This window comes from Rutidosis leptorrhynchoides, chromosome 8, assembly GCF_046630445.1.
Source record: "Rutidosis leptorrhynchoides isolate AG116_Rl617_1_P2 chromosome 8, CSIRO_AGI_Rlap_v1, whole genome shotgun sequence".
Lineage (NCBI taxonomy): Eukaryota > Viridiplantae > Streptophyta > Magnoliopsida > Asterales > Asteraceae > Rutidosis > Rutidosis leptorrhynchoides.
The window spans coordinates 164010393-164018761 of NC_092340.1; the positions used below are offsets into that span (position 1 = coordinate 164010393).

The 8369-nt window shown below is 35.2% G+C and overlaps 1 pseudogene; it reads right to left on the reverse strand.

Moving 5' to 3' along the window:
- LOC139863920 (light-harvesting complex-like protein 3 isotype 2, chloroplastic) overlaps positions 1-7982 on the reverse strand; it is a 57152-nt pseudogene extending 49170 nt beyond the window's left edge.
- Positions 7983-8369: the final 387 nt, after the last annotated feature.

Consider the following 8369-nt stretch of genomic DNA (forward strand, 5'->3'; position numbering starts at 1 on the left):
ACAAGTAAACTAGCAAGTTGTAGATTAGTCCTATTAGTGAATACTACTCGGGTCGGTCTTAGACTCACTAATGCAACATAATTTCCTACAACCAATGCTCTGATACCAAATGTGATACCCCATACAAAACCATCGTGTACGAATCATTAACAATAGGATCATTACAAGGTCAAACACTATATGCATTTTCAAAACAAGTTTGCATTCAAGATAAAAGGTGACGTCATAACTAACGTCAAATGTTTTACAACCAAATTATGCTTCAAAGAACAGAAGCAAATATAATAGTGCATAAACCTTAGGTCGTTACAGATCATAGTTTCAAAAGTAATAATGTTTGAATGCAAATAAACGTTCATGCTGTGACATCTCTAAAGCAGCGGGTGTCTACAGCAAGACTAGTACACAGCGGAAGCAGCTAACCTTAAGCACTTGAGAAAAACATGCTTAAAAACGTCAACACAAAGGTTGGTGAGCTATAGTTTAAGTATAACAGTATGTAAGGTAGGCCACGAGATTTCAGTGCTACAAAGAGCGTTTCAAAACAGTATGATAAAGTATATGTTAACCGTGGGCACTTGTTAACTAACTTAACGTTTATACCCCCTGAAAGTACACTTGGCAAGTGCGTATGTATACGAAGTATTAAACACTCATTAAATGCTAGCGCTACTAGCTCGAGTGGGGATGTCAAACCCTATGGATCCATATCTAAGATCCGCGTTCACCGGTTCAAAAACCAATGACTAAACGTTACCGAGCTAAAGGGAATGTTTATGCCGTTGTATAATCCACACATATATAAGTTTAAGTACTCGTGCCTAGTATGTAAAACATAAAATACACATGTATTCTCAGTTCCCAAAATAGTTGAAGTAAAAAAGGGAATGCTATAACTCACAGTGGTAAAGTAGTGGTAGAGTCGAGTCGGGAAATAAGCAAGTACGTAGGTCCGGAAAGTCCTCAACCTAAGTCAAATAGTACTAAGTCAGTAAATTATCCCAACAGGTTTAAAAGTATATAAATTAGGTCTTAAGGGTCATCATCATTCATCATCAAACAAAAGGTGTAAAGTAAGTTTCGTTCATGAAAAGAGTTTAAAACAAAGGCTGACTTCAGTCAGTCACCACGGCCTCAATACTTACTGAAATAAGGTGAGACCAGTGGCCATGGCTCCGTATATGAGTCCTTTATTTGTGGTAAAATTCCAGAAGCAAACTCGTCTTCGCTTGACTGTGGCGACGGTCTAAGTGCGAGTAGGTCAGAATTTTCAGCACAACGTTAAAAGACATAGTGACACTCGGAGGGCCATAAATCCTAAACCGTAACTCAGATTAAGACGAGTCCTAAATGAAAAGTTATCTAATTGAACAGAGATATCTGAAAATCATCTTTAATGTAGCCCAGGTAGTACTGATCAGACCTAGTAACAGTAAATAGTAGGTTCCGGGGTTTCTTGGTACTCGATGCTTATCACGGTTTTCATCCTTGATGCATATAGCTTCAAGTGTACAACTCGTTGATGTGTTTACATCATCTTTACCAAGTTTTGACCATCATAACCCAAGTGTAAGTCTAAGATAAGTAGCACAACTCAATTAAGTGTTGCAAGTGTTTTGATGAACCAAAGTTACATCAAAGTCTTAGATTTAACACATACATGAAATTTAAAAGTAATATTGAACTACAAACTTGAAAGTTTAGATCTTGAAGATCCAAGACCCAAAGGTCTAGATCTAAAGTTATTAAGTTAAATCTAACACAAGTGTATGAAGTTATAACTAAAGAGTTACACTTCCATGTTCTTGAACTTTCAAGTTAACTTTTAGTTCCAAGAAGTATGAGATCAAGACTAACTTGTAATACTTGACCATTTAACAACAAACATGAATTTAAATGTACAAGAAATGAAGTAATAAACTAAATATACAAGTAACAAGTCATGGTTGTTCATACTTTAAAGATTCAAACCAAAGCTTGATCTTTAAGAATGTAAACTTTAAGTTTACAAACATGAATTACAAGTAATGATTTACAACACATGAACTTACAATCTTTTGAAACAATAAATGTAGAACATAACTAGTAAGTTAGGCTCTTGTGTGTTTTTGTAAATACAAGATAAAATGAAGAATCAAACTAAAGAGTTTGGTTCTTAACAATCATGTAAGTAAATAACAACAACAAAGTTCAAGTAACTAATCAACAACAAGAACAAGTAATTAACAAACAAAGAATGATGATGAAGAGATGTTTATGGTTCGGTTTTAAGTAAAGGAAGAAGAGAAGAAAAAGTCTCAAGTTGCTTATAAGAAAGTTGCGATGCAAGTTGAAGTGTGTGTGAGAAAATGAGGAAGTAAGTGAGTAAGTAACAAAATTTGAAAGCAAAAATGCTCTCCAAAGGGCCCTAGGCCGACGGTCACAACAAGGGAAGGGAGGAAGAGATTTACCCACAAGTTTGTTGCATGTAAAAGCTTAAAAGTTGGTTACAAGGGTTGATTTGCATGGGAACTAGATGTAATGAGTTTGTAACTTAATTCCACCAAGTTAATCTATCTAGTTTAAACTCAAAGTAATACTTGCATTCATAAATGGGCTTATTAATCCAATTAGTGTGTAGTGTGGGCTCTTAAGTTCATTAATACAATAAAAGCCCAAGTTCCATTAATTAACAAATTAATCCAACAAGAGTCCAAGTAATTACCCAATAACCTTAGTTAATTAAAATGATTAATAAAACTTAATCATGAATGTAGATAATACTTAAAAATATTATTCGTGTAAGTTTCGCGTGTCACAAAGATGTTTCGGGCATTCAAAAGTTAAGTATGATCAATCATGGTAACAAGTAAATGTAATAACATACATTTGATAAATCACAAGTATTAAGAATAACAACTATTAATAAATAAACGTTGGAAAATCCAGGGTCGTTACATTGATATATATTATTAAGTCTTTCAAAAGTGTATTAATACATATTAATACAATACATATACATACATTTTAATTTAGAAGTTATTACAACGTTAATCGTTATATATATGTATATAGTCTTGAAGTCTTTAAGTTAGTAATCTCATTTTATGTATATAACCAATTGTTATTATATATAATGAGATACTTAAATATCATTTTAACAAATCATAAGTATATATATATATATATATATATATATATATATATATATATATATGTATATATATATATATATATATATATATGTATATATATATATATATATATATATATATATATATATATATATATATATATATATATATATATCCATATATACATCATTATATAATCATTTCAATTTATGACGTTCGTGAATCGTCAGACAAACTAGGTGGCCAAACGTTTGTATAAAATTCATTGCAAATAACCAATTCTTAATGAGTTTGATTGCTTAACATGTTGGAAATATTAATTATGTAAATATTAATCTTCAATATATTAGCGAAAAAATCCGGGTCGTAACAAAGCCGAACATCAGAAGCCGTCTGGGTTACTTCAGCAACCCGAAATCCCGCAATGGAAGTGGGAAAGGATAACGATGGACTTTATCATGAAACTACCAAAGACGGTAGGTAGTTATGATACCATCTGGGTTATTATTGACCGTCTCACCAAATCTGCTCATTTCCTAGCCATGAAAGAAACCAATAAGATGGACAAACTTGTACAACTGTACATAAAGGAAATTGTATCTCATCACGGTGTACCCTTATCAATTATTTCTGACCGAGATGCCTGTTTCACTTCTAGATTTTGGCGTTCCTTACAAGAAGCCTTAGGAACACGTCTAGACATGAGCACCGCATATCACCCACAAACCGACGGACAAAGCGAACGCACGATTCAAACCTTGGAAGACATGTTACATGCTTGTGTTATTGACTTCGGAAAAGCTTGGGAAAAGCATTTGCCTCTAGCCAAATTCTCTTACAACAATAGTTATCATTCAAGTATTAATGCTGCACCTTTCGAAGATTTATATGGCCGCAAATGTCATTCTCCTATTTGTTGGGCCGAAGTAGGTGATAAGCAAATCACCGGACCCGAACTCATCCATGAAACAACCGAGAAGATTTTTCAAATTCAAGCAAGGCTCAAGATGGCCCTTGATCATCACAGGAGCTATGCCAACATTAGACGTAAAGATCTCGAATTCCAAGTGGGTGATCGCGTAATGTTAAAAGTCACACCCTGAAAAGGTGTAATCCGTTTCGGAAAGCGTGGGAAGCTAAACACGCGATACATTGGTCCTTTTGAAATCTTAGAGCGTATTGGACCCGTTGCCTACTGTTTGGACCTTCTATCTCAATTAAGTCCTGTTCATCCCACTTTCCACGTATCGAACCTGAAGAAGTGTCTTGCCGAACCAGAACTTGTCATACCCCTCGATGAGCTTACGATTGATGACAAACTCCACTTCGTGGAAGAACTTGTTGAGATCATGGACTGTGAGGTCAAAACCTTGAAGCGCAGCAAGATCCCAATCGTCCGAGTCTGTTGGAATGCTAAACGAGGACCCGAGTTTACTTGGGAACGAGAGGATCCGTTGATGCAGAAATTTCCTCACCTTTTCCCGACACTTCCATCTACCTCAGTTTAAAATTTCAGGACGAAATTTTCTTTAACAGGTGGGTAATGTAACGACCCGACTTTTTCGACTTATATTTATATTTATTACTTTCACGAAACTGCGTATTTGTGCGTACTGAGCTATATTATATTCTGGTATCATTATTCATATTAATTACTTTCGTTAATATCTTACAACGTGTTATTAAGTGCTTATTCACTTAACTTGAACCTCGAATGCTTTTATGGCCGTTAGTGCCACTTGTTGTTTAAATCGAGCTACGTACTTTGTACACGTTAAACTTTTGTCATAATTGGAGTATTATGACTACTTAAAACTAATTGTTATTTTCTAATGATAATTACTTGGCCTATTGGTTTCTTAATTACGCTTAGTGATTTACTAATGCACACTAGTTAGTCTTAATGGACTTTTTACCTTAATGGACTTAGGCCCACCCTACTCTAGTTAATGGACTTTTATGTTAGCCCAATTTTAATGGACTTATGACCTATTATGATGTAAGACAAAAACCCATAAAGATAAGCCAACATACTAGCATATTTGTGTGCCTTTACTACACCATGTTGTGGGATCCCAACATACAAGCACCACCTTTGTACCACCACCATGCAAAAGCAAATTGTCCCCCCTTATCTCCCATGATGCCGTCGATTTTAGAGACACCCACCACCACCACCACCACTATAAATTCAAGCTTTACTTCTCATTTCACACTTCATTTCATTCTCATTTCACACATACTTGCTTTCTAATTTTCTCTCTAGTCTTTCTCACACTAAAATTGTAAGTTCTTGAATTTTTCTTTCTTCTTCTTTTTCTTCTTTTTCTTCTTTAAATCGACATCATCATCATCATCATCATCATCATCATCATCATCAAAGGATCAAGCTTTCTAGCTTTTTGATCTTGTTATATCTTGTAGATTCAAACTTTGATTTGAATCCTTCAACAACATGAAAGATTTAATCTTTTTAACTTTGAATCTTCATTACTTTGTTGTATCTAAGTTTTATAACTTAAGATCACTTTATTTTGTTAAAAGGTCAAAACTTGTGTTTATGATCTTCATGAAACTTGAAGATCTAACTTTTTGCTTTAAAGATCTTTAAGAACATTAAAGATCCAAGCTTTCTAGCTTAGAGTTTCATTATTTTGTTTAGATCTGAGCTTTTTAGCTTATGATCTCATTACTTTTACTAGATCTTAGCTTTCTAGCTTATGGTCTCATTAATCTTGTAAAAATCCAAGCTTTCTAGCTTAGGGTTTCTTAACACTTGAGATCTAAGTTATTATTGTAGATCTCACTTACTTGGAACCTTTCTATGATTTTTGTGGTGATAAAAATCAAGTCTTCATCATCTCATACGATGAAGATGCATAAACTTGTATCAAAAGGACAAAGGTTGAAGTTTTATTGTGTTTATATAATAAAGAGACAACCTTGATGTTCAAAACCTATAGAAAGTTAGCTTTTACTTTTAGTTGTGTGTTGATGGTTAAAACTTGTTCATAATGATGCTAAAACATCAAAGAGTTGTACACTTGAGGCTTATACGCATCAAGGATGAGAACCGTGATGAGCATCAAACACCAAGAAACTCATCAGAGCATTTGTTTCTGTTTTTCATTGTCTGATCAGACTCCTGAGGCTTCTGGAAAGTTGATTTCTAGATAGTTCAATTTGAGTAGATGACTTTTTGTTTAAGACTCGCCTAAATCCGATATACGGTTTAGGATTTATAGCTTTCCGAAAATCACTACGCCTTCGTAACGACGTGCTAAAATTTCTGACCTACTCATGCTTGAACCGTCGCCACGGTCAAAAGACATCGAGTTAGGATCTGAAAATTGGTCAGCGCTAAGAGGACTCACAAACGGAGCCTTGGCCACTGACCGCGCATCATTTCAGTTTGTGTAGCGGTCGTAGCGGCTGTCCCAAGTCAGCCCTTTGTTTCGATCTCTATTCTTGTTGAAAACCTTACTTTATCTTTTACGTATGATGATGATAACGATGATAATGATGATACCTAAGACTTATCTTATGTACTTTTAAACCTTTTGGGACAATTTACTGACTTAGTAACCTTAGACTTAGGTTGAGGACCTTTCGGACCGACTTACTACTTGCTTACATTTTCGTATCGATTTTACCGCACATTCACTGTGAGTTATAGCTCCCTTTTAACTTCAACTATTTTTGGGACTGAGAATACATGCGCTTTTTATGTTTTACATACTAGACACGAGTACTAAACTTTATATATGTGTGGGTGATATAACGGCACAAATTTTCCCCTTAGCTCGGTAACGTTTAACTATTGGTTTATGAACCGGTAGACGCGAATCTTAGATATGGATCCATAGGGTTTGACATCCCCACTCGGGCTAGTCGCGCTAGCATTTAACGAGTGTTTAATACTTCGTATGTTTTAACGCACTCGCCAAGTGTACTTTTAGGGGGTGATATATTATTTTACGTTAAGTTAGATACCAAGTGCCCACGGTTAAGCATATACTTTTCATACTGTTTTGAATACGAAATCTCGTGGTCTACCTTACATTATTGTTTACAATAAAACTATAGCTCACCAACATTCGTTTTGACGTTTTTAAACATGTTATTTCTCAGGTGCTTATATGAAATTGCTTCCGCTATTATAGACTTGCTGTGTTAGACTTTCGATGCATTACTAGAGATGTCTCTTACGCATGGACTTTTAAATTTGCATTCACTACTTATGTTTTTATTATGGTTTGTAATGACCTAAGTGTCACGTACTTATGTTAATGCTTTCCATTCGTAGAAGCACGTTACTTTTGTAAAACATTTGACATTGGTAAAAACTTTATCTTTTCATGAATGCAAAACTTGTTTTAAAACAGCATATAGTAATATACCTTGTAATGGACCTGTTGTTGATGATCCGTACATGATGGTTTTGGACGGGACACCACAAGTCATCATCTCAATCACCATTGACAGATCATCTGAACCACCATGACCACCTCTCCTACTACCCCTAGATCGGCTACTCGATGCCTCAGTGTGAGGTGCCTCATGCTGCTGCTCAACATCCATCAACTGACCAACCATCGAGTCATACGGAACAAAACTCTCACCTGCTTCTCTCTTAACAATCTTAGCACTTAACCAAATCCTAGCATTAACCATACCAATCTCAGACATAAGCGGCTGCAAACCAACAGTCGGAACCTCTAAAAATCGAGCAATCAAGGTCACAAAATGACCACCACACATTGCACTCCCCTGAGTCCTACCCCTCACCGAGTTACTCAAATAATCGGCCACACAAAAAGGAATGTTAACTGCATGATGATTAAACAACTGATACAAGTACTGTAACATCCCGCATTTTTCGGGTAAATTATTTTAACGCCCGTCTTTTTTTTATATATTATCTTTCGTATTTAGATTCGTATCCTCCGTTAGCTATTGTTCTTAATATTTTCGTTATTGGATTATAAAATCTCCCGTCTACTCTCGTGTATTTCAAAATAATTTGTTTGGTTAATTCACGCGCTCGCATCCGAATTCGAGGGACTAGTTTTGCCACTTGACTAAAGAGGTGACTAGTGGTTGACTAGTCAACCACTTCACCACCACTCATTCATTCATTTCATCTTTTCTCTCTTCCTCCTACTTCCATTTTTGCTCTCAACTCACTAAATCACTCAATCATCATCTAATTCGGATCTAGGAAGCTCACAACAAATCCGACTACATATTCGTGAT